The following is a 27,981-nucleotide window of genomic DNA, read 5'->3' as shown; positions in this document are numbered from 1 at the left end:
AGCATCATGATGCACCAACATTGATGGACTGAAAGCCAGAAGTCTACGTGACCATCATCATCAGGTCCTTCCATGAAAACCCTAAATACAAAGAGGACTGTTTGACTTATGTTAGGTAGATTGCCCAGAGGGGACTGGGCGGTCTCTTGGTCTGGAACCCCTACAGATTTTATTTTTTTTTCCAGCCTTTGGAGTTTTTTGTTTTTCTGTCCACCCTGGCCATCGGACCTTACTCTTATTCTATGTTAATTAATGTTGACTTATGTTTATCTTTTATTGTGTCTTCTATTTCTCTATTCATTTTGTAAAGCACTTTGAGCTACATTTTTTTGTATGAATATGTGCTATATAAATAAATGTTGATTGATTGATTGACCCACCATAATCGATTGTCTATGGGGGGCGAGGGAAAGCTTTAGATTCGTCAAAAATTTCTGGTTTTCTATGCATCTCAATATTTTAGTGTCCCCTGATACTGCAAAAATCAATATCTCAATGATTGATGTGTGAGTGTGTGGCACAATTTACAGCTAAAACAGCTAGATGGAAAATACCAAACTCAAAACTTACACCTGTTACGAGATTAGTTTTTGAGCCAAATTGTGCAAGAGAAAGAGGCACTCGAGATGAACCCTCAAATACCATAATTCTGCAATTAATTATGAATTCTTCTTGTCAATTGCTATTGTAATGACTTATTTTATGATCAGAGAGATCAGCATCAGAGTGGTACATAATTACTGAAATGTTACAGAATAGTTTGGGTAACTTTGTTCCTAGGCGCAAAACCTACTGACATTCACATCTAAATTCTTCAAGGTAACCTGACATCTGCACAGTACATAAACTTGTCATGATCTACTGGAGATCTTTGATAAGGAATATGTAATCTTAAAGACAGTAATACTAGCAAGGCATAGAGTGATATTGGCTGTTGAGTCCAGTTGATTTAATGAATGGGCTTATATTTCAGACAAAACTGACAAGAAAACAGATTTTTGAAGTATGGGGCAGGATTGCTTCAACTGGGGGTCACAATCTTTTTCCAGGTAGGTACACTGACATTAATGAAGCACAGTGTACAAATACACAGAGTGTATTGACGCTGGAGTGTGTTATAGGATCTGAAGAAATTTAGACACCTGGAATTGGCCTGGTGATGGGAGAAAAGCAGAGATATTTGAGAAAGACTGAAAAAACTGTGAGGAGTTCGACCTCCCTTACCAGCTCTTATAATGGGAAATGTTCAGTCTCTCCTAAATAAAGTGAATGAACTTTAAGCATGTGTACATTTTCAGGTCAGTTACAGAGATGTGCGGGTTATGGCATTTACAAAAACCTGCCTAAATTAAAATGACGCACGAACCCTTAGCAACCAATGAATCTGGTGCAGCAGTTTCTCTCTCCAAAACAGTGTTTCCCAAACTCGGTCCTGGTAAATCCTTGTGGCTGCAGGTTTTTGTTCCAACCAGATTCTGTTTTTAATTGGACTCCTGGGCTAATTAAGTGAACTGATATTTCCCAAGTTCTGTGTTTAGGGAACAATATAGAAATTAGAAAACTAAGTTTGGTAAAAAAAAAAAATATATATTAAAAATGTACCAAGCAGTTATATAGGAATAATGTATTTTTTCTTTTTAACAGTATTTTCATCTTGATTTTCATTCTACTTTTCTAGGTCTTCTAATTGTTTAATTAATCCAATTTTTACTAATTAGTGGGTCTGACCCTAAAGTAGTTGCAGCCTTTGATTATTCAGTGTTGTTTGCCTGGGTGTCTGATCTGCTCGTTTTAAATTGTCATTAATAAGATACAACGAAGGGGGAAAACTGAACAGAGAAAGGGCAAAGTATAATGAAATCAACAAAAGAGAGTTAAGCATTATAGCAAAAGCAGAAATATTTCTAAATATCTTATAAATGTAAAAATCATGCTGCTAAGCTTTTCTGAATGTCAAATAAAAGAAAAAAAAAATACCAGCTAATTAAATGAGATCAGTGCTATCAGGTGTTGTCACTGATTAGGAATCTGGTTGGAACAGAAATCTGCAGCCACAGTGAACCCCCAGGAGCGAGTTTGGGAAACACAGCTCTAAAGTGATGCGAGACAGTGGTTCAAGTCTCTCTGACTCCCTGAATTTTTATTTGACTGATTTTAATCAGTGTTCACTGAACACCACACTGTAATTTTTACCAGTATGTCACTTGCCCAATTCATCACAACAGAGTGATCAATGCTTTAGAAATATTAATGATGCTTATGAATCAAAAGCAGAACACCTGTTGGGTTAATTTGATCACAATTATGTCAAACTATACCAGTCTATACAACATTCATTAAAAGGGAAAAACAAGAAATGAAACACATAAAAGTTTGGGACAAGGAGTCTGTGAGGTGCATGGGTGGCTGTTTTGAATGCACTGGCAACTCATATTTAAAGAGTCCTGTGCTGACATTGATGAAAGAAGCAATGTAAAATTCTGAAAGTATGCCATATTCCCCTTCATATCAATCAGAATATACCCTGAAAACAAGCACTGGACTAATTTAAAAGAATTGGTAACCAGAAGTAACAGGACATTTCAAAATGGAACATTAACTGAACAGAAAGAACAAAAGAAATTGATGAAACAAGAAACAAAGCTGGCAAAGCCTACAGTGGTGCTTGAAAGTTTGTGAAACCTTTAGAATTTTCTATATTTCTGCATAAATATGACCTAAAACATCATCAGATTCTAAAAGTAGATAAAGAGAAACCAGTTAAACAAATGAGACAAAAATATTATACTTGGTCATTTATTTATTGAGGAAAATGATTGAATGTTACACATTTGTGAGTGGCAAAAGTATGTGAACCTGTAGGATTAGAAGACAGTTTGAAGGTGTAATTAGAGTCAGGTGTTTTCAATCAATGGGATGACAATCAGGTGTGAGTGGGCCCCCTGTGTTATTTAAAGAACAGGGATCTATCAAAGTCTACTCTTCTCAACACATGTTTGTGGAAGTGTATTATGGCAAGAACAAAGGAGATTTCCGAGGACCTCAGAAAAAGAGTTGTTGATGCTCATCAGGCTGGAAAAGGTTACAAAACCATTTCTAAAGAGTTTCGACTCCACCAATCCACAGTCAGACAGATTATGTACAAATGGAGGAAATTCAAGACCGTTGTTACCCTTCCCAGGAGTGGTCGACCAACAAAGATCACTCCAAGAGCAAGGCGTGTAATAGTCAGCAAGGTCACAAAGGAACCCAGAGTAACTTCTAAGCAACTGAAGGCCTCTCTCACATGTTAATGTTCATGAGTCCACCATCAGGAGAACACTGAACAACAATGGTGTGCATGGCAGGGTTGCAAGAAGAAAGCTACTGCTCTCCAAAAAAAATTGCTGCTCGTCTGCAGTTTGCTAAAGATCACGTGGACAAACCAGAAGGCTATTGGAAGAATGTTTTGTGACGGATGAGACCAAAATAGAACTTTTTGGTTTAAATGAAAAGCGTTATGTGTGGAGAAAGGAAAACGCTGCATTCCAGAATAGAAACCTTATCCCATCTGTGAAACATGGTGGTGGTAGCATCATGGTTTGGGCCTGTTTTGCTACATCTGGGCCAGGGCGGCTTGCCTTCACTGATAGAACAATGAATTCTGATTTATATCAGAGAATTCTAAAGGAAAATGTCAGGACATCTGTCCATGAACTGAATCTCAAGAGAAGGTGGGTCATGCAGCAAGACAACGACCCTAAGCACACAAGTCGTTCTGCCAAAGAATGCATAAAGAAGAATAAAATTAATGTTTTGGAATGGCCAAGTCAGTCCTGACCTTAATCCAATTGAAATGTTGTGGAAGGACCGGAAGCGAGCAGTTTGTGAGGAAACCCACCAACATCCCAGAGTTGAAGCTGTTCTGTACAGAGGAATGGACTAAAATTCCTCCAAGCCGGTGTGCAGGAATGATCAAAAGTTACTGGAAACGTTTAGTTACAGTTATTTTTGCAAGGGGGGGGTCACAATAGATACTAAAAGCAAAGGTTCACATACTTTTGCCACTCACAAATATGTAATATTCCATCATTTTCCTTAATACATAAATTACCAAGTATAATATTTTGTCTCATTTGTCCCAGACAGTATAAGTGGATGTCTGTCCATTATTCCACTCCATATGTGAAATGCCTCTAGATTTGCAGCAAGTACCCAGTGGAAACAGGGAAATGTTATTCTATTCGAAAAAAACTGCATACCCTTAAGGATTAAGTGACTTCAGACCAGTGGATTTAAGTTCTCATATTATGACATCCTTTGAGAAGTTAATTAAGAGACAACTACTAAACAAAACCATTGCTTTTTGAACCCTTACTAATTTGCATACATAGCAAACAAGGGGATGGATGATGCCACAGCAACACTTCCTGCATTTCCTGAATGAGTACAAGCTAGGATGAAACAAACATGCAAGATTGCTGTTTACAAATTTCCTCACCAGGGTTTAATACAATTCTGTCCAACATTTCAGTTGAAAAACTGATTAATCAATTCTGTTTGGATCCTAACTTGGTGGGATGGATTCTGGACATTTAAAAATTTTCAATAAAAGAATGAATAAGCTGAATAATGGTTGTTTTGTTATCAATTGAAACCCCGCAAGGCTGCTGCCTGTCACACTTTTTGTTTATCTAATACAAAAATAACTGCAGGAGTTCACATAAGGACAGACATATCCTGAAATTTGCAGATGATTTTCTCATTGTGAGTCTTCTACAAGATAAGGATGACAGCCATGTACCTGTTGTTGATGAGTTCATTCAGTAGTGTGATTGTTCAATTTTAACAGTAAAAATCTATAAGACAAAGGATATTTTTGTACATCTTAGGTGCTCCAATCCGCTCACTCCATGAACAATAATAAAAGGGGAGATTTTGGACATGATGGCGCGCTACAAATATTTAGGGACAATCAATCATTGATAACAGGCTAAACTTTGATCTTAACACTGAACAAATTTGTAAGTAGGGACACTATTTTTTATTAGAAAACTCAACTGCATTAAAGTGGACACAACTAAAATGACACGTTTTATCCTTTATTGAATCTAATGTTACATTTGCTTTTAAATGATAGGTTGGCAACCTAAGCATTAAGAATATATACCATCTTAATAAAACTAAAAAAAAATCAGCAGTAAAAGTTATTGGTTTGTAGCAAACCCCTGTCACTGAACTGTATTACAAACAGATTAGAATGAAGGCTGACTTAATTCTGTCAGACAGTAGCTCTTCCCTTTTCCCTAAACTTCAGCTGTTACCATCAGGCTGCAGATTTAGGACCCAGAGGGTAAAGACCAAAAGATTTCAGAACTCTTTTATCGCTCTTCCTATAAGCATTTTGAATTCTGTTACTTGTAGGGCTGCTTCAAAACTCTGAATTATTATTGTGTGTACTGTTTCTCCTTTGATTTAACTGTGATTGCGTACACTTACAATAACAATAGTTTTCAGTTGTTGTGTATTTGCTTATTTTCTTGTATCTGTGTAACAATGCCTTATGTATTGTAATAACTACCTAAAACAAACAAAATGTCCAGTCATTCTAGCACTGTAAGTCAGATCTAGTATAATGTTAACACTGGGAATCACACGATTATTGACACACCCTGTGTGGTAACTACAGAACAACTGTAATACTTTTAACAAACATCAAGTCACCCACATGAACAATGACACAAAAATGTATAAAGCCACAGAGTTCTAACTCTTACCTGCAGGGGAAAGAATCACCACCTTTTGAGTTATGAAATTCTCCTTATGCAGTGACAGTTGGTCATTGAGAGAGAGAGGTTGGGAGTAGAACTGGCCAGAAATTATAAAATGAGATAACTTTCCTGCAGTCTCCAACTTGGATCTAAAAAAGAAACAGAACATACTGTGGGAGAATAGCCAGATGTGCAGTGTGCATTTCTAACTGTTGTACTGTATAATCCCAATATGATTTCATATCAGATAGGAATCCTTACCTATAGAATCTTTTGAGCAATGGCAAAAGAGAAATTATCAGTGATTCCGAGACAAATTCTTCTGGAATCTAGTAATTATTAGAAATGTAAGGGAATTACTTCCCTTTTTTAAAGGAAAGCACTGGGTTAACATTTTACTGAAATAATGCAAGTGTAATAAAGTTCAAGTGGTAAGAGAAAAGATACCCTCTTACACTCAAAACCCCAATTAGAAACTTGAGCCAAGAGGGTTTTTATTTGATTGAACTGACTACAACAGTTGCCACTTACTCTCCATGCTGAATGAGTACCCAGGTTTGCATTCCCATTCTCTAAGAAAAGTGTAATGAGTAGAAACAAGTTTATTATGGTAGGTTCTTAGGCTGTTTTGATTTACTTAGATGCAGTTAAATCATCACAATATACTAGATGATGAAGACAATAGAATTCAAACTGAAAAAGCACAGAAAAGTATGTAAATCATTATAGGTGTTATTATATATCTCATTATGAAATTTCACTCATTCTTCATCTACTAGGTAATTGCAGACATTTTCTGTTATATCAGCATTTTCAAGCTTCTCTCCCAATCACTTAAAAAATACTAAAAATCTACCCACCCAGAACAAACAGGAGTCAAAATGCTGAAGGCCCTCTGTTCCTCTGTAACTTGGCTTTCTGACTTTAAACACTGGAGCATCTGAAGGTTTTGGACACACATTTCAAATATGTTGTTGCCTGGTATGGCAGAAATTCTATAATCTATATATACATAAAAACATTACTGTGCAGAAGTTTCGGACACTTGTGCAAAAATGCTGTGAAGTGGGAATGCATTCAAAACTAATGCCAGAAATAGGTTTTTTTTTATAGATCAATAAACATCCTGGAAAGTGCAGTGATTAGAAAAAGAAAAAAAAAAAGCACAAAATCAAAATTTGCTGTGACCAACCTTTGCCTTAAAAACAGCAGTGATTCTCTTTGGTGCACAGTCACATAGTTTTTGAAGATACTCATGTGGAAGCTTATTCAAAGTCTCTTGGAAAACATGCCACAGCTCTGCTGCAGACTTTGGCTGTCTTACTTGCTTCTGTCTTTGGCTAGATGACACCTCACCTGTTTAGTATGGTTGTCCCTTGCCCAGTTGTATTCCCTCTACACAGCTGTTTCTGTTAATCCCTTTGGTTCAATCTACACATTAGGTCACTAATCATTAGCCGCTGGTTATATTTGCTCAATCAGACCCTGGGCTATATGGCTATAAACATCTCATGTTTTTTAATGGCAAAGTGGTCTCTCTCTATGTTAATTTCTTTCTTTTGGCAAAAAGGGTCTCTCTCTATGTTAATTTCTTTCTTTTGGAACATTTAGATATACTATTGTATTGCTTCACTTTTTGCAAAAGGAATGTTTGGAACTGTAAAATGTGCCATTTTCTGTTGGCACACTATTTCAGAAGACATAAAATAACTAAGACAAATAATTTAGTGAAATTTCTAAAGTGCCTAAGGCTTTTGCACAGTATTGTATATCACATGCAACAAATAGGTGACAAATGGTAGACAGACAAACCTAAACAACATCAAAGGGGGGACAGATCTGAGCATGTGTCATTAGTGAAGATTAAAACTGTAGTTGGTCACTCAGTGCTGGATGAATATGTGACCAAGTATGAAAGTGTGTCTAGCTGGCTATATATGTAAACAGGATGACAGCTTGCAGATTTTTCAGAAACTATTGATCTGTTAAGAAAAAAGACCACGCTGAGGCTAAGAATACATTACATCTCTTGACCATAACCACAAAGATCCCTCGATTTGTGTTCCTTCACAAGGTTTCAAGAACAATTTTCAATAAATAAAAGAAGAAATTACACCCATACTCACTCTTGGGTCACGTATTCTACCAGCACTATATGGCCTACTAAACTTTTAATCACCCACTTTATTTTCTCTAATGGGCACCTCTCACATTCACTCTGCTATCTTAAAATTTAAGATTCCCTGGCTTTACTGCATAATTTTTCATCATAACTGCCATTTCTTTTTCAGGAACACACATGATGAAGGAAAACCTTTTCTAATTATTCTTTTTACATATGCTCACTTGTGCAACACCTTACTCTGTTTTCTTCTTAATAATATTGTCTATGTCTGCAGGTAATTAATGTGCCATTTCACTTTTTCATCTTGTGCTGTAATGTTAATTAATCAGTGAATTGTTTTATGAATATGTTCGGTATAAAAATACATACAAAATGTAAACAGATGCCATAAGATACTGTAGTTCTGAGCTGGACAGAATAGGGGGATTTTGGATTTTCATTCCAAACAACCCATAATCCAAAGGCATTTTGAAAGATGAGTTTGAAGGAAAAAATGCCTACATTTCCTAATGGCGAAAATGCTTTATTACATAATAATAATTGTATACAATAATTAATGCAACTTGAAATGTAAAACTATCGATTAAAAAGTAAATAATCAAAACAGTTTAAAAGGTAAACCATTTAAATATAACTTTCACAATTTTAATATTGATACAATTTTATTATAAAACTGGACACAATAATTAAGAATATTACAATTCTAAACAAAATTAGAAACCTGAAATAATTAACTATTAAAAACTTTTTAATATGCAAATTACTTAAATATATCTCTTGCTGAATTTATGTGAACTACTGCAGACATTTTGTATTAGATAAACAAAAAGTGTGATGACAGCAGCCTTGCGGGGTTTTAATAGATGTATTAAGGCTATAAGAATTTTTTTTTGGTTCTTTATTTCGCCTTATACAATTTCTTGTTTTAGGAATTTGTTAGTTTTCTCATACCCCGTGGGGTCAGAGTGCAGGATCAACCATTGTACAGTGCCCCTGGAGCAATTACAGGTTAAGGGTCTTGCTCAAGGGCCCAGCAGAGCAGGATCTCTTTTGGCAGTGACAGGGATTTGAACAGGCAACCTTCGGGATACCAGCGCAGATCCTTAGCCTCAGAGCTTTCTGGATTTTAATAAAGAAATAATGAATTACATAGACTAATGCAAATTAAAAACATTACAATATGAAGGAATGCTTACATATAACATACTGAAACCAGGGCCAAGTGTTTGAAACAAAAAAAAAATCATGCTGACTTTATATATTTCTTGCATTTAACAACTGATTGATATGGAATTTCTGAAACATAGATTCATTATACAAATGTTGCATTTTAAGGAAATAGCTAATTAAAAAACATTATGTATGGCACAGTTGACACACCCTTGCTCAAATGTAAAACAAATCCATGTTTTAAACAGTAAACAGAATATGGAAAAAAGTCAGGTTTGACTCTATGTAATTTCAAAATTATTGATTTCTTGAGTTTAAGTGGATGTGTAAAAAAGATACTAATGTTAATTAGTTACCTTAGAGTAGGGGTCTTCAACTTCTGGAGTCCTGTGGCCTCATTTATAAAGCTTGCATACACACAAATAGAGGCTTGAAATGTGTGTATGCAACTTCCCACACAAACACTGGGATTTATGAAAGAAAACTTAACCAGGGAAAATGTGTATATTTACAGTGACTCCGACCCATGCAAACGTAACATTTTGGAAAAACTGGGAAATGATGACACCCTCAATCAAGGAGAGAAATGCAGCCAAACCATCAAAAGTAATGACTTGCACTTATTACTATAATATGCAATGACATGACAAACATATTACACCTCAAAAACAATGAATATGATGTACAGACTGTACTTTAGTTCCCCTTTAAGAGGGTCAATGCTACAAATTAGCACTGAACAATTTTTTGGTTTTTCATAAGTTTATATAGGCTTCCTGTTGTCACTTCTCAGGTCAGGCAAACTAGCTTTGACAGACATTATGGTACTGTATGTGGTGGCTGAACCACTTGTAACAGTAATCATGTCATTACATATGCCCACCCACACAGACAATGGTGCCTCACATCTATCCTGGATCCCAAGAGCACAAATGAGAAGTGCTATAATGCTATGCATGATCATGCACTCTCAATGGTGGAGCACAGCCAGTTATTCTTGAATGCAAGCAGCAGGATCTCAACAGGTCAATAACGGACTGCTCTACCAGCCAATGCAGTTTTGCAGCATCATGACTGCATATGTATCAGGCTGATAAGCATACTCTTTATATGGATGTTTCAGGGTGGCGTTCAATGCGCACTCACATACACATATTTACAAGGGGATTCTGATCAATAAATGTTAAATTACATAAAAATGTGTACACAACATATTTTACAAGTCAGATTATTTTTTAAGCATACATATTTTCCTGTTTTTTTGGCATGTGTATATTTTCACGCTCAGTTCCAAGCTATGCTTTAAAAAACAATGTCTCTGAGGCACTACTGTGCTTGCCGATTTTTATTCTAGCCCTTCCTTTCCTTAAGTAGAGACCAGGGACCTCATGTATAAACGGTGCATATGCAACAAAAAAGTTGCGTACAAACGTTTCCATGTTCAAATTATGATGTATAAAACCTAAACTTGGTGTAAAGCCACGCACATTTTCACGGTAGCTCCAACCCTGGCCTACGCAAGTTCTCCGCTCAGTTTTGCAAACTGGCGGCACCCAGCATCAAAGCAGTGCCAAGGTTACAGTGTGGTTTCCCTTTCTTTTTTAGATCTGCATCCCTGACATGGCTTTATAAATACATTGAAATTAACTGCATATTGTTTATTAGTTTAATGCATCTGATTGTAATTTATCTGTAACAATATAATGGTCCACAGAATGGTCAAACTATTCTAAATACCATAGCTGCTTTAGCATTGTTACTCTCACTTTGCATTTTTCTTCTTCTTCTTTCAACTTCTCCCATTAACGTTTGCCACAGTGGATCATCTTTTTCCATATTACTCTCACTGCACCACTCGGAGTATTTATATCACTGTATCTGAATGTGAACCACAGCTCTACAGGAGCTGACTGGAAAGAGAATTATCGGTATACAGCATCAAGCACATGCTGCCTCAGCCATGCTATCTATTGAACTGTTATAAGTACAATTACGGTACAGTTATAATATTGCACAACCTGAGCCACTTTATAAAGCACGTATTTACATATGATGACATTATCATTTTTAAGGTGAAATGCAGCAAAATATGTTTATTATACAGATAAAACTTTCACTTTTAACATTTAAATAATTAAACATGTGAGAACACAGTGCCGCAGCACTAGCGAGGAGCTGGTGCTCCATTCACGGATTGTTCCTGTCTCGCGCTGTATTCTTGCTGGGGTTGGCACGACAAGGGAAGAATAGATGGATGGAATTACTGAACATGTACCACGAAGATATTTCAGTGATCCTTAAAAGTTTTGAAGAATTGGCGTTATAAGCTTACAGATGGCTTAACATCTATTACAGAGCCGATTGTGTGACGATTGGTTACTTGGAGAAAGAAAAGGAAGGACAGGAATTGGAGGTTAGTATGTTTGAAAGAGACCGTACTGCTGCAATGAATTATTTCATCGAAGGTTGCGCACGCCGCAGCAAGCATCTTGCGTGAGGCATGAACAATCACTGCGCCACCGTGTTCCCATGTTTAATAACATGCTTTAACTCCTATCATCATGAAAATGATGTCAAGTATACATCTCAGTATTTTAATTATTCAGAGAGCTGTAATATCACGAATGTAATGGATTCTGTGTCCTGTTGGAGGAAGGGAAAGCCCATTTAAGAAGCACGTAGTGATTCTTACACATAGAAGATCAAATACAAAACAAAGCATTTAATGTGCTACTTTAGTTAGAATGGGATTTGAGAAACTAGTAAATGAAATGATTTTAAGATGAAGTTTATGATGTTCTACTTTAATGACAAAATAAACTGTGATTAAAGTGGAAATTTAGAGATTAAAGTTGACATTGCGTACTTTTTTTCCCCACTGTGTGCCTATTTTTTTTTTCTCTGTACCTTAATAAGCTTTCATAGGACACTCAGACGGTGGGCTACGACTCGCCTTTTCACAGCAACTTTGATATCTGACAACTTCTTTTTTATTACAGGCACTGTGCGACTTTGTGAACTTGAGCTTTCGAGATTCTATGACACTCTTATGTCACTCAATCAACTTCCTTTTGTTGTTTATACCACTGTTTAATCCAACATATAGTACGTTTTTATTTGCCTCCACTAGGCATTTGCTGAAATTCTTCTATTTCCCCCCGTGCTTTTGCCATTGCCTTTTCACAGAGCGCTGAGCTTAAGGGCTATTTATATTGATTTGCATATTCAAAGAGGCATAATTCTGGGAGGAGAAAGGGTGGGACAGCAGGCATGTGCAGGTGCGTTACTTTTCACACTGACTGGGATTTATGTAGAGGAAGAACGTAGAAGTTGGCGTTTGCGCAGATTTATGCATCTAGATTTTTTTGTGTATACGCACATTTCTGCTTTTGTCCGTGCGCCATGTTATAGTGTGAATTACATGCACGGTGTTATGCATGAGGCCTCAGTTTTCCAGCTAATTAACTATCTTGTGTTATTTTAACTGACTTGATATTTAAGTCTCAAGCCCCTTATTTCTTTTTCATATAATTAGCAGCCAAACAATAATGAGATACAAAACAAGCCAAACCATAACCACCTTTGTCCATCATACAATATCTGAAAATAAAGAAAAGTGAAGGTTTCAGTATTGCTTATCTGCTCATGTATACAAAGCATTTTAACAGTGTTCTAACAGAAAAGAAAATTAACAGATTTGGACATATCTGCTGCGACGGCATCTGGCTTCTAATTAACAGGTTGGAGTGAAATTGGTTAGAGTTTGAGACCCCGACTTAGCTAGTCATCTGTTGGCTCACTTCACGTCTCATTTTTGTATGGATGCTATTCAAGAAAAAAATAAGTAAGTCAATTAAAATGAATGGAACATAAATGAATTAGCACCTAAAGCTGGTCGTCAATTAAGAAAAGGGTCAGAATAAAAACCTGCAGCCACAGTAGCGCTCCAGGACTGGAGTTGGAGACACCTAAAGGTTAATAATAAATCTGTTTAAGCACCAAATGCAATGACAATTCGACCTATATAAAGTAAATAAACAAACATCATAACCACAAAAGGGAGATCAAATTATGCGTAAGTAGTGTGTAAGGTTTTTCTTTCTCCGTTTTAACAGGATTTATGTGTGAACAGTAAGAAATAAAAATACATTTAATTAGGTTTATGTCCCGCAGCAGAACCACAGACCTTTATTAAAAGCTACAGCTAAAAAAATGACGAAAATGTAAACTAAAACCACAGCATGCCTTCATCGTCCAATATCTTCAAAACAAAAATGAATTCTCAACTGATTACACACTTCAGTCAAATTCAAGGGAAACAACTCGCGTGCAAGCAAAAGTACAGAAAAAACTACAACACGGTAACAATGTCCACAGACGTCATTTCTCGAGCGAATGTTCCTTTTACCCGGAAAAGATTACATGTATAGACAATCACAAATGCAATAAAGAAAATGCATAACGATCTCTTTTTAAGCATTAAAACAAATTATGATACCTCGGTACTTTGCGTCCGTACGAAAACTCGTCCGTTCTGCAACTTCTGTTCCTCTTCGAACTGTCTCGTGCGGTCGCTTATGTGACTTATTGCTGCCACCTACTGCACAAAGAGAGAGAAAGACGTTGGGCGCATACACTGGTATCTCGCGTTGCAGCACCCACCAAACAACAAACCACCTCAGGATCCCAAATTAGGACCCGAGCGCAGTCGAGCAGCGGGTGACACCTCCGCACCACACAAGTTCGGAAAACAATGGTAGTTTTTTTTTTTAACAGTGGCTGGAGTGCCAATCCTGCCATCAACCCACTGAGTTTTTCCTGCTTGCAGGGCTGGATGCAGGTTAATGTCATACCCAGGATTGAGTAATTGTAGATTAAGGGTCTCGCTCAATGTCCAACAGAGTTGAATCACTTCTGGTATTAACAAGATTTGAACCGGCAACTTTCCAATTGCAGACACCTAGCTACACAAAGCGCGATAAAATTTCAGAAGGACGTTTCATCTCTAGTGTCACATGCAAAGCTCTCTGACTTAATTTCTAAGTTATCCTGTTTTTCATATCCATTGTACTTCAAGCAACTGCACTGTCGGGATGAAAAACACACATCACACAACTCCTTATTCTAATATTTACTAGTGCAGAATAACTTCTTCCTCCGAAGTGCACTTATACATTTAATCTAGGTCTTCATTTTCTTCTCTTTCACCATTTTTCTACTGCATATGCTGCACCATTTTTAATACCTTTAATTTCTGATGAGTCTGACACCAGCTGCTTCACAGTTTGCACCCTTTGCAACAGAATCTCCTACTTCGTTCTCTGCTCCAACATGGATTGGAATTCACCCAATTTACTTAACAGTCTCTACCCAGTGGATTTCATAAATAAATGAGAAGACTCTATGTTTCTTTGCAAAATTAAACGAGCAAGTATTATAACTGGTGACTCTAAAGTAGACTGAAATTAATGTATAGACATGTGCAATGGAGTGCCCCACAATGCAACAGTACCCTGTCAAGAGTTATGTCTTCTACTGCATGTGTAGGATCCCTGGAACCTGCAAATGGGTAAAAAAAAGTGAAAAAAGATTGATGGATCAACACTCACCAGCTAAAACTTGCTGCATCACTACCATCCAAATAAGGTTTAGCCCATAGCGGACTGAGACACCTTTACATTGGAAGGACTGGGGGAGAGAGCGTGCTCAAGCATGAATTCACCCGGAATACTAGAGGGCACCCCTCCCAAAACCCCATGCTGATGACTCCCACAGGGTTTCATGGGAGTTGGAGTTTGCTACAGCCCTGTTGGGTCCTGCCAGGGGGTGCTGTAGGAAATGCGGAGCCCTTTATTGTAGCACTTCCGCCACACACTTGGTATTAAAGCCAGAAGACGACTGCGAGACACTAAGAGCGCTTCCAAATTTTCTATAAATGGAGCCAGAGTCAGGAGAAAGGCAGAAAAAGCATGCTAAGAGGAGTGGATGTAGAGAAAAAGACAAAAGAAAAAGTGCGCTTTGTGTTGTTTATTGTGCTTGATGGACTGTGCTGAGCAGGTGGGAAACGAGGGAAAACGCTCCCATGAAAAAATAAAAACGTGTGTTGAACTTGTGTCCTGCGTCTGTGTCGAGTCTGAGGAGCTGTACGCTTCCTGCAGGCCACACCCCACATGAGTAAAGGGTAAAATTATAATCTTTAAACCTCTTCAAATTATAAATGATTGATTTCTTATGAGAATTCCCTTCTATCCTGACAGATTCATTCAATATTTGCAAATCCTTTTCGACGTGTACCAAAGAACATTGAAATATTCCAAAGCTTTGTTATTCACAAATTAGATTTTTAGCTAATTGGAGGTTACTTGTGTTACTTCTTCAGCATTGTGATCAAATATCAGACCCACTCTTCTCTATTTTTATATTGCTTAAATTATGTTCTAATATATGGTTTGTGGATTTTTTTTTTAATATTAAACCAGTAGTGTACACCTTATAATGATTCCTAGAATGAACCAGGCATTTCTGCGAAATCCAATAAAATACAAAAATAAGAAAACATGGATATCTTCAGAAAGTATTTTCTGCATTTCACTATAATTCGAGGGTAAATCAGAAAGTAAACGCAATGTGAAAATTGTGCAGTAACGGCAGTGGGTAGAAGCTGACGTAATACAACAGGTTTGTGACGGCTTAAGGGTAGTTCGAACATGGGCAGCCAGGTCTCTGCCGTTAATGTAGTGGAAGCCAATGTCAAATAAACATAAATGCTCTGCTACAGAATTACACCATTGTTGAACTACACAGCGTTGTGAGATATCTTTGGACAGGGAGTGAAACCTACTGAAATGTACCGAAGGATGTTGGCTCAGTACACAAGTAAAAACAGCATGACTCAACAAAAAGTAGGTAGAAAGATTTAAAACATGAAGAACAAGTGTAACTGACAAAGCTCGAGCTGGTCGACCATCCAAATCGCACACACAAAGCCCACATCAACACGGTGACTGCCTTCATCAGAGAAGACGGATGGATTACGCTGTTACTGCACACTTGATCAGATATGGATCTGCACATGCCGTAAACCATAATTACTCGGGGTACTATAAAGTTTGACATAAAGATGGGTGCCCAAACACCTAATGGATCCGCACAATCCAAAATCCTTCGGTGAACCTAACAGGTTTTACATCGTCTGACCAAAGAAATCTCATTGTACACTTTGTCGTTCAACAATAGTGCAATCACGTAAGCACAGCATCCATGTTCATCGGACCTTAGCTTTAACTAGACTAACGGCAGAGCGCTGCACTGTGTATGTTCGAACTACTCATAAGCCATCACAAACTTGTATGATGTCAGCTTCGGTCAGATGCATAGTTATCAAATTGTCTTTACTCTTTTATTTATCTTAATATAATCATTTTAAAACACTTCCTCCGAGTGCAACCTCATGAGATGTCATATTGGCTTACCATCCAGTAGTTAAGGCCAGACACATTAGTTTTTCTTCATTTTTTGCAAAGTCCACAACTTTTTGCCACCACTATATTCGTATTATTTAGACATGTGACAAACATTTGCAAGAAATAGTAAAAGGGTATTTACTCAACCTAGGCACTTACATGACCATTCCTTTCCAACAAGTCATGCAGGCTTGAAAAGAAACGTGTCATTACTCTTGTGCCAAAACTGTGCATCGAGTGGAGACTGACAATATACTGAGGTCAAACGCGACGACCATTTAAGAGTCCTGTAAACAATCCATAGGTGTGACAGAAAACAAAAGCTATTCCAACAAATATGGACCCTTGTTTCAGCCTTAATATGAAGTTGGTAAATCCGTCGATCTATAAAGACGTTGCATCACATGGTGATGCCTCATAGGTTTTGTGGCCGCCCCCATCACGTGACGGGAGAACACTCTTTTTCCCTCACCCAGATGCTTTGATTGGCATGTGTTTGGCAACGCCTAAGTCTCGCCGAGTTCGTCGTCGCGGCGTTTGAACCTCGGACCCGAGAGCCAGACACATTTACCAGGTAAAAAAATAAATTAATAAAATAAAAAAATGCATGATGGTGCCCTTGAAATACTGAAGGTATGGCTCCATTTAATTAAATTATTACTACTGGCTACTTGGTTCTCGTTTTTTTGTTCTTTTAATACAAAAATCCATTATTGGTCGTCTACTGTTTCCATGACGACCACTGATGTGAATATAGTGTACGACCCATTCCAGTATGATACAGTTTTATAAAGAATAATTACTTAATTCTATAAAACTGCTGTTTTTGTTAGTGTGGATGTTAGTAATTGCAATTAATTACTGAAAATACCTCTAGGTAGTATGGTTTGATTTATTTATATTTTACGTGTTAAGTTAAAATACTTTGACAAACAAATCATTAAAAGAACACAAACGCTAAATATAAATCCTATGCGATCGACAGTGAGATTGCAACACATGGTAAAGTCATAAGTGCCAGTCGATGCCGGATAGACTAATAACAGCATTCGTGGTGGATGTTTTGCTTTAAGGTTAGCATCGGCGATTGGCATGTGTGATTTATTTTTATTAGTAACTACTTTCTGTGTCTAATGGTTTCTGCTGAATTAAGCACTCATGTCAGTGTCGGTGAGACGCATCACACAATGTTTTCGGTCTCTGCTTTGTCTTAGTTATCGGCCGCATTTCATTTAGTTAGTCTTTATTATTTCCAAACATCTTACAAGTTAAAGACAGGTTGCTTAATTTTTAATGTGTGAAACGTTTTAGACACTACATTCCGAATTTGTTTGAATTACACACTTTTGTTTACATTATGCATTCCGTTCAATTCTTGGCGAATTTTAGTTGGTATTTTTCTGCGTAGATTGTGGTGATAGTGTGACCTGTTAGTTTCCGATTAGCGTATGATGCTTATGTTATTTATATAATTATTTCATTGTGCTTTCCTGTGTGATGAATTTGTATTGAATTCTGGTTGAAGTTATTGTAAGAGTTTGGACACAGCCTGTGTTATAATTTATTTGTATTTTCTTCCATTTAGTTGGTCTTACCCAGATTTAGTGATGGCCAGTTTTTCCAGTAACACAATTGTCTTACATTATATTGTATGCAGTGAGTTATGTATGAGATAATTAGCCCCACAGGTTTCTGTATTACTTTAGGCTCAGTATTTTCCAAAATGTATTCATTTAAAAGGTTCTCACAAATGTATAGTACACCTTAATATCAAAGTTACCTATTTATTCAAAGTAAAAACAAAATGTTCCTTCTCCAGTTAATTGCAAAAAAAAAAAAAAGGAACAGGATAACAACTATTAATTTTTAAGAGGCTAACCTTATAAAACAAGTTTATATTAAAAAGCAAACATTCCTTATTTAATTTAAAACTATTCTAGAAAATAGGCACCAAAGTAATTTTATATTTAGAAAATGCAAAAAACATTCCCACATAGGCTTTGTGTACTAGTGTTTTATTACTGGTACATTTTTTTGTTTGAAAAGTTGTGAAGTGCGATAAGAATCCTTGTGTGTGGTTAAAATGACTAACCTTACTGTTGCAATTAATGTAAGCTTAAACAATGTGTGGTATTTTTTTTTTACTACTGTATAGTATTGCAGTAGATAGGTAGATAGAACTTTATTTGTCCCTATGGGGAAATGTGGCTTTTTACATAAGCTCTTTACATTTTTTTGTCCATTTAGGTATTTGCATAACAAATATATTGTGTTTAAAATCTCTAAGATGAACTAAACCCTTTCTTCTTTATTGTGAGAGGGGGAACAGACTGTAAAGTATTTTTGTGTAATTATTTGAGAGCAGTAATGACAACACTTACATTATCATTATTGCAAAAAATTCCACTACAAAAATATATCTGCCAGTGTTTAAGTTGAACATTTGGATTCATTTTGATTTTCACAGTTTTATAAGGAACAAACTGGCTTCATGTGAAACATATGCAATTTGAAAAACTGATCGTATGAAATGTAGGCACTCTAGCATGCTTCAGACTAGAGTTGTCATATTTGTATTTCACGAATATTTGAATGCTTATTACCACTTTAATGCTCAACATTAAATTGAAAAACTGGAATGATTCAAGTTAGTGTTGCATTACTGTGGATGTATTTTGCAATATTGTATGATTTTTCAGCTCTCCGCCTTGGTTTTGTACATTACTTCCAAAAATAAAATATTTATATATTTTTTTTTAGTTTCTTAGCTTCTTATCTGTTGTCATCAGTTAAATATACATCTTTCCATCAAATAGTAAAAATAGTCTTTTCATTTTCAAGTGAAAAAGCCCCATTACAGCTTTGCCCACATCTTTATATAATTTAATATGTAATGTCTCATGGCAATCCCTATGTCAGATTACTACACATTCACATTTTGACTAGTCATACAATGTATCTATAGTTAAAAATACCTCAAATTACATTTTGAACAGTCTAAGTTCAGAATTAAAACTTCTGTAAATCCATTGAAACTCGTTAAAACTACTCTAATGGACTCTTCACATTGACTTTTACATGGCTTTTAATTGCAGATATCTTTAATTATATTTTGAGTAGTTAAACTTTGAATTTCAGATATCAAAGATTAGATTTTACTAATTTAATTACAGTATCAGATAAACTGGATTGATTTACAGACATCTCCAACGAAAAGCTCACTAGAAATTATGAGGAAAAATCCTTCAATTGTACAATATATTGCACTCTACAGTATATGCACTGTACCTATAAGTAGTATTTTGTTTATTCAGTGCTGAATTATAGGTAGTTCTAATTCTCACTTTGACTAGTCATAATAACTAGAGATCTTTCAAATTCTAATACTGATAATAAAATATAATTGTGACCAGATGAGCTACCACTGCTTATGTGAGATATGTATAACATCCATTATCCATCCAGCCATTATTCAACCTGCTATATCCTAACTACAGGGTCACGGGGGGTCTGCCGGAGCCAATCCCAGCAAACACAGGGCACAAGGCAGGAAACAAACCCCGAGCAGGGCGCACACACACACACACACACACTCCTATACACTAAGCACACACCAAGGAGAATTTAGACTCGCCAATGCACTTAACCTGCATGTCTTTGGTCTGTGGGAGGAAACCCACGCAGACACGGGGAGAACATGTAAACTCCATGCAAGGAGGACCCAGGAAGCGAACCCAGGGCTCCTTACTGCGAGGCAGCAGCACTACAACTGCGCCACCGTGCCACCTATATGTATAACAGCTTAGTATTTTCATCCATTTCATACACTAATGATATACTTAAAATCTATTTCAGTTTTTTTTTAAATTAGCTGATTTGATTTTAATCTTGTTTTTGTTAAGGTTTAATAGATTGACACATTTTGCTCATAGACATAAAATCAACTTTATCTTCAGTCAAATTAAAAAGAATACAACAAATTGAAAAATGTTGTAGAATTGAATTGCTATACTTTTTAATATTGTAAAACATAAAAACCACATTATTATTATGTCATGACCAAAGTATTGTGATAATAATTCTATTGTTTGGTCCCTTGTAATTTCTACCCCATCTATAACAGAACCAATAATTTTGTCTGGGTGTTTGGATGTCTTCAGCAGACGCATCAGGTTTTTTTAGATGAGACCTCTTAACTAGATAATTAGATGAAGATAATGGCAGACTGGATTACTTTTCAATAACAAGTAGTGGCCCTATGATTTTAACAATGGATTGGATCATATACATTGACGTATATAATGACAGATAAAAACACTGAAATCCATGGAGTGTGCAGATATAAGTATGATTTCAAAGCATACAGTATTAAATGTTTTGTATCATTTGTTCTCATATCATCTTAGATGATACTGTATGACACATTTGTTGTTCTTTTATTGAATGCCATACTTGTAGAATTCCTGCTGTTCTTCTGTGTGTTTGTGTATAGTACATACAGTGCCTATAAAAAGTATTCATCCCTTAGAGGTTTTCACATTTTATTGCTATGTAACACTGAATCACAGTGGATTTAGTTTTGCTTTTTGACATTGATCAACAGAAAAAGACTCTTTAATAACAAAGTGAGAACTGACCTCTGCTAAGTGGTCTAAATTAATTATAAATATAAAACACAAAATGTTTGATTGCATAAGTAATCCTCAGATGTGCAGCCAATTAGTTTTAAAAGTTATATAATTAGTTAAATGGCAGTCACCTGACTATCAAGGGGTTTCAACTGACTGCATAAATGCACCTGTATCCAGAAGGTACAGCTTGTGGTGAGTCAGTATCATGACCTCAAATACACAATAAAGACAAACACTCTAAGTAACTCAGTGAAAAGGTGATTGAAGAGTTCAAGTCAGGGGATAGATACAGGGAAATATCCAAGTCACTAAGTATCCCTTGAGTACAGTTTAATCAATCATTAAGAAATGGAAAGAATTTCACACTGCTGTGAGTGAAAATGCAAGATTAGGACTAATAAGGGAAGCCATCAAGAGACATATGACAACTCTGAAGGAGTTACAAGCTACAGTGGAAGAGACTGGAAATACTATGCATGCATCAACTGCTGTACGGGTGCTTCAATAGTCATAGCTCTATGAGAAAGTCACAAAGAGAAAGCCACTGTTAAAAAAAAAAAAACATGACACTCAACTAGAGTATGTCACAATATACATACTTGTACAGTAGGAGATAGTTGGAAGAAGGTTCTGTAGTCTGATAAGACCAAAGTTGAGAATTTTGGCATCAGACTAAACACACTGCTTGGCATAAGCCAAACACCACACACTATCAAAAACACACCATCCTCACTGTGAGGCATGGTGGAGGCAGCTTCATGTTGTGAGAATACTTTTGTGTAGCAGACCATGGAAGACTTGCACCTTGGGAGAAGATTTTTTTTCAGCAAGACAACAAACCCCAAACATAAAGGGAAAGCCACACGGGAATGACTTAAAAACAACATTACTGTCCTTGACAGGCTGTGTCAGTGTCCAGTGACCATATTTATCATGCATCTCTTATAGGAAAATGGTTCTGTGTCACAAATATCAATGAAAATTTGGTCTTACTCTTAGGAGTAGGAATAAACGCATGTTATCAGTTTTCCTCTTTTAGGAATCTAATGTTAACTTCACCAGGATTTAGTAGACTTTGTGAACTGGCCCAATTCACTAGGAGCTGGCAGAAAATTGCATTTAGGCAGAGATTAGCACACACATCTGCCTTGCAGTTAGGAGACCCGGGTTCGCTTCCCGGGTCCTCCCTGCGTGGAGTTTGCATGTTCTCCCTGTGTCTGCGTGGGTTTCCTCCCACAATCCAAAGACATGCAGGTTAGGTGGATTGGCGATTCTAAATTGGCCCTAGTGTGTGCTTGGGGTGTGTGTGGGTGTGTTTGTGTGTGTCCTGTGGTGGGTTGGCACCCTGCCCAGGATTGGTTCCTGCCTTGTGCCCTGTGTTGGCTGGGATTGGCTCCAGCAGACCCCCATGACCCTGTATTTGGATTTAGCAGGTTAGAAAATGGATGGATGGATGGACAATAGAGAAGTGAAAAAATGATATTGATCTTTCAATGATAGATTAATATTCATAATATATCTTCTACATTATGCGATCAATCCACCTATAAGGAGAAGCCATGCACTGTCAGACAAAATTAAAGCGTTGATAACATTATGGTTTTTGGTGACAAGGAAAAGGCAGCTTTGCAATAGCTATAATTTTTGTATGTCACAACCAAGCATTTGGATCAGTCAGGATCATTCATTATTAAATAAACATGCCATTATTGGGCTCATCTTTAATTCAGTGTGTGTATTATATAGTCTTCCATCGCGATGTGTGTTGCAGTATTATTCATGAAGTTGCAAAGTGGCACCAGTTACAGTGGTGTGAAAAACTATTTGCCCCCTTCCTGATTTCTTATTCTTTTGCATGTTTGTCACACAAAATGTTTCTGATCATCAAACACATTTAACCATTAGTCAAATATAACACAAGTAAACACAAAATGCAGTTTTTAAATGATGGTTTTTATTATTTAGGGAGAAAAGAAAATCCAAACCTACATGGCCCTGTGTGAAAAAGTAATTACCCCTTGTTAAAAAATAACCTAACTGTGGTGTATCACACCTGAGTTCAATTTCTGTAGCCAGCCCCAGGCCTAATTACTGCCACACCTGTTTCAATCAAGAAATCACTTAAATAGGAGCTGCCTGACACAGAGAAGTAGACCAAAAGCACCTCAAAAGCTAGACATCATGCCAAGATCCAAAGAAATTCAGGAACAAATGAGAACAGAAGTAATTGAGATCTATCAGTCTGGTAAAGGTTATAAAGCCATTTCTAAAGCTTAGGGACTCCAGCGAACCACAGTGAGAGCCATTATCCACAAATGGCAAAAACATGGAACAGTGGTGAACCTTCCCAGGAGTGGCCGGCCGACCAAAATTACCCCAAGAGCGCAGAGATGACTCATCCGAGAGGTCACAAAAGACCCCAGGACAACGTCTAAAGAACTGCAGGCCTCACTTGCCTCAGTTAAGGTCAGTGTTTTACGACTCCGCCATAAGAAAGAGACTGGGCAAAAACGGCCTGCATGGCAGATTTCCAAGACGCAAACCACTGTTAAGCAAAAAGAACATTAGGGCTTGTCTCAATTTTGCTAAGAAACATCTCAATGATTGCTAAGACTTTTGGGAAAATACCTTGTGGACTGATGAGACAAAAGTTGAACTGCTTGCAAGGCAAATGTCCCATTACATCTGGCGTAAAAGGAACACAGCATTTCAGATAAAGAACATCATACCATCAGTAAAATATGGTGGTGGTAGTGTGATGGTCTGGGGTTGTTTTGCTGCTTCAGGACCTGGACGGCTTGCTGTGATAGATGGAACCATGAATTCTACCGTCTACCGGCCATCTGTTCGTCAACTCAAGCTGAAGCGATCTTGGGTGCTGCAACAGGACAATGACCCAAAACACACCAGCAAATCCACCTCTGAATGGCTGAAGAAAAACAAAATGAAGACTTTGGAGTGGCCTAGTCAAAGTCCTGACCTGAATCCAATTGAGATGCTATAGCATGACCTTAAAAAGGCTGTTCATGCTAGAAAACCCTCAAATAAAGCTTAATTACAACAATTCTGCAAAGATGAGTGGGCCAAAATTCCTCCAGAGCGCTGTAAAAGACTCATTGCAAGTTATCGCAAATGTTTGATTGCAGTTATTACTGCTAAGGGTGGCCCAACCAGTTATTAGGTTCAGGGGGCAATTACTTTTCACACAGGGCCATGTAGGTTTGGATTTTTTTTCTCCCTAAATAATAAAAACCATCATTTAAAAACTGCATTTTGTGTTTACTTGTGTTATATTTGACTATGCTTTGACTAAAGCTTTAGAAATGGCTTTATAACCTTTACCAGACTGATAGATCTCAATTACTTCTGTTCTCATTTGTTCCTGAATTTCTTTGGATCTTGGCATGATGTCTAGCTTTTGGTCTACTTCTCTGTGTCAGGCAGCTCCTATTTAAGCGATTTCTTGATTGAAACAGGTGTGGCAGTAATCAGGCCTGGGGGTGGCTACGGAAATTGAACTCAGGTGTGATACACCACAGTTAGGTTATTTTTTAACAAGGGGTAATTACTTTTTCACACAGGGCCATGTAGGTTTGGATTTTTTTTTCTCCCTAAATAATAAAAACCATCATTTAAAACTGCATTTTGTGTTTACTTGTGTTATATTTGACTAATGGTTAAATGTGTTTGATGATCAGAAACATTTTGTGTGACAAACATGCAAAAGAATAAGAAATCAGGAAGGGGGCAAATAGTTTTTCACACCACTGTACATGCAGCTTAGTGCAAAATCCTACCTTATTATGTTTTCCTCCTTTTGTTCTTTTTCTTATTATTCTTATTGTTTTCTTTGTGGTGAAGATTCACCATTAGTATCAGAAAACTACAAAACATTATCATGAGTGTTAATTTATGGCAAGGGGTGCCATAAAATCGTGATGTCATTAATTCTCAGACATTGCCTCCTATTCCTTGCCGGGAGTCGAAGTAGGACACTTCATAACTATTTTTCATGTCCTACTCTGAGGTAGGACAAATTCTTATCCTACTCAGACTTTTAGCACAATTCCTTCGAGTAATTTTGAGACTCTTGTTAAATATGTACACAGATTTCAATCCAATTGAGAATTTGTGGTTGAATTTGAAAGGGCTGCTCACTTATAATCCCCATACAACCTGACAGAAGAAAGATTGGAGAAAGATTGAATGGAGAAAGATTTTAGTGTCCAGATGTGCAAAGCTGACAGAGACCTATCCCCACAGACTGAAAGCTGTTGATGTTGCCAATGGTGCATCTACTATTGACTTGAAGGAGTAATTACTTATGTGACCATGTATTTTGTGTTTTATATTTGTAAGGAAGTTAGATCACATTTAGAAAAACATTGTACAATTATAAAATGTGAAAACTTTCAAGAGGAGCGAATTCTTTTTTAGGCACTGCATGTATGCATCACAGTGTGCAGGGCAACCAGTACCTGCTAGTCAGTAAAGGAATGTGGGTTCGTCTTTTGTTGTGGAGATAGAATTACCTTACATATACTTCCCATTCAGCTCAGTTTACTGTGAGGGAAACTTCATTAAATCTAAGACACTCCTGAGACAATTGAGAGTTACTCAGTGAAATAGACACAATTGACTTATGAACATGTATTGCAATATGCATGTGTGCTAGAGATGGAAATTAGCCAAACGGCAGCTCCAAGTTTAAACAAATTTCACTGATTAAGGGCATAAGAATATAAGAACTTTTAGTTAGGTGAAGGTTCGCTTCCCAGGTCCTCCCTGCGTGGAGTTTGCGTGTTCTCCCCGTGTCTGCGTGGGTTTCCTCCAGGTGCTCCGGTTTCCTCCCACAGTCCAAAGACATGCAGGTTAGGTGTATTGGCGATTCTAAATTCTCCTTGGTGTGTGGGTGTGTGTGCGCCCTGAGGTGGGCTGGCGCCCTGCCCAGGGTTTGTTTCCTGCCTTGCGTCCTGTGTTGGCTGGGATTGGCTCCAGCAGATCCCCGTGACCCTGTAGTTAGGATATAGCAGGTTGGATAAAGGATGGATAGTTAGGTGAATTCAGATGCTTTAAGTTGCAAATTGTGCTTTTATAGTATTGTTATTTTCAGTTCTATCTTAAACATTAATTTATACATTCATTCATGAATTTCATTTGTGCCCAGCACTTCTAGCTGTTACTGAACATGTGTACATGCAATTTGTGCAATTAAAAAAGGCATGTAAATTTGCATTTAAAATGGAGGCAAAGTGACATTTTCCTATTGTTTGTGTTGTTGAAGTTAATTATAAATACTTTCTTAATGTACATGTGGGTAAAAAGCCATATATTCAAATAAAAATAAATAAATCAGAGTAAACTGACAATGGGGGAATAAAACAAATTTCATGAAGAGGAAAAACATAAGACTGTCCACTTTCAGACATCTGAGTTGTTTTGGGAAGAAAGCTAGGACTATTTTTGTTATTATTCTTTTAATAACTGTTAATATACCCAGCAATCGCAGTTCTAAACAACTATGAAAAAACTAATAAAAGAACAAAAAGGAGTGATTCGTAAATTCTATTCACCCTGTACTATTTTGAAAACATTGCAACACATTATTTGATTAATTTAACTACATTTAAAAAAAATATACACTCTTGTCAAATCTGATGACTACAACATGCTCAAGAAAAGTTAGGAGACTCAGGTGTTTTGTACTTTTTTTCTTTTCATAATACTTATTATGCATTTGGGTACTGAAGACACAAGTTGGTTATCAAACAGAATTTCCCCCCATTCTTTCATTATGCAGGTCTTCATCTGCACAGTTGTATGAGTCAAGACTGTAGGGAGGACAATCTGGTGCACACACTCTCTGCTTCTGTGGCCATGCACTTGTAATCTGTGACGAATGTGTTTTGGTGTTGTCCTGCTGAAAAATACAGGGACATCCCTGGAAAAGGCTGCATATGGGTGGTAGTATATGTTGCTCCAAAGTCTGTACATATCATTCTGCAATAATGACGTTCTCATTGATGTGCAAGTTATCCATGCCATGGGTACTAACACACTCCTATAGCATGACAGACCCTGACTTTCGGATATGACTCTGGCAACAGTTTGGTTGGTCTTTTTCCTTTTTGGCCCGTAGAACACAACACCTTTTTCCTGAGAGTATTGGAAATGTTGATTCAGGGAAACTACAAAAACACTATTCCTTTGAGCTATTTTCCATCTCAGATGAAACCAAGCCCAGAGAGGTCAGTGGCACTTCTGGAAAATATCCTTAATAGCCTTAACCTGCATATATGGATGCAGTGGATGGTGTTGATGGCAAAGGTTTATCAAAGCATTCCCAAGCCCATGTCATGACATCTGATACAGACACATGACAGGGACATCCGAGAGATTGGAAACACATGACAGGGACATCTGAGAGATTGGGGATCAAGTGGTTTTTGGCCATGCCCATTAGGCACCAAGATTTGACTGCATTTTTGGGTATTTTAAATATATTGTGCACTGTAGAGGGTGAAATGACCAAAATCCTGTCAATTTGTCTTTGGGAATTGTTGTTATCAAACTGCTGGATCACCGTTTTTGATGCATCTGTAAGCAAACCTGCTTAGTAGTCTGTGTTACTTTTGGGAGGTTATCGACATTTTCGCACATACTGTATCACAATAACAAGCAAGTTCAAAGCATTTGATATTTCACTGTCTGTATACTCTAGCTCACCTTTACTGTTCCTAACCTTCTTCACTCTTCTAGCTTGTTTATAATGCACTTCTAATTGAGGCCTCAGTTCCTGATGCTGTCTAGTCGAGTCCAAACATCCTCACTAAGCTGTGGTT

General features: G+C 37.1%; 2 protein-coding genes across 13 annotated transcripts in view; one reads left to right on the top strand and one right to left on the bottom strand.

Annotated features, from left to right (window-relative positions):
- Window positions 1-16,891, bottom strand: part of LOC120542145 (polynucleotide kinase 3'-phosphatase) — a 61,885-nt gene extending 44,994 nt beyond the window's left edge. For 2 of the 10 annotated variants that reach the window (XR_005636161.1, XR_005636160.1), the window contains exons 1-3: window positions 16,668-16,890; window positions 13,544-13,645; window positions 5,757-5,899 (exon numbers count right to left, since the gene is read on the bottom strand). The gene's annotated coding sequence lies outside the window, so the exon portion shown is untranslated. Of the gene's footprint in view, window positions 1-5,756; window positions 5,900-13,543; window positions 13,646-14,654; window positions 14,778-16,667 lie in introns of those variants that run through there. The other 8 variants (XM_039774334.1, XM_039774335.1, XM_039774327.1 and 5 more) reach the window with 7 other exon arrangements.
- Window positions 16,892-16,999: 108 nt separating this feature from the next.
- Window positions 17,000-27,981, top strand: part of LOC120541974 (carnitine O-palmitoyltransferase 1, liver isoform-like) — a 111,252-nt gene continuing 100,270 nt past the window's right edge. Inside the window, exon 1 of one of the 3 annotated variants that reach the window (XM_039774005.1) lies at window positions 17,000-17,082. The gene's annotated coding sequence lies outside the window, so the exon portion shown is untranslated. The remainder of the gene's footprint in view (window positions 17,083-27,981) is intronic. The other 2 variants (XM_039774007.1, XM_039774011.1) reach the window with 2 other exon arrangements.

The sequence above is a fragment of the Polypterus senegalus genome, chromosome 13 (genome assembly GCF_016835505.1).
Source record: "Polypterus senegalus isolate Bchr_013 chromosome 13, ASM1683550v1, whole genome shotgun sequence".
NCBI classification, from domain to species: Eukaryota; Metazoa; Chordata; class Cladistia; order Polypteriformes; family Polypteridae; genus Polypterus; species Polypterus senegalus.
Note: the sequence above shows the minus strand (reverse complement) of the source record. Positions and strands in the feature narration are given on the sequence as shown.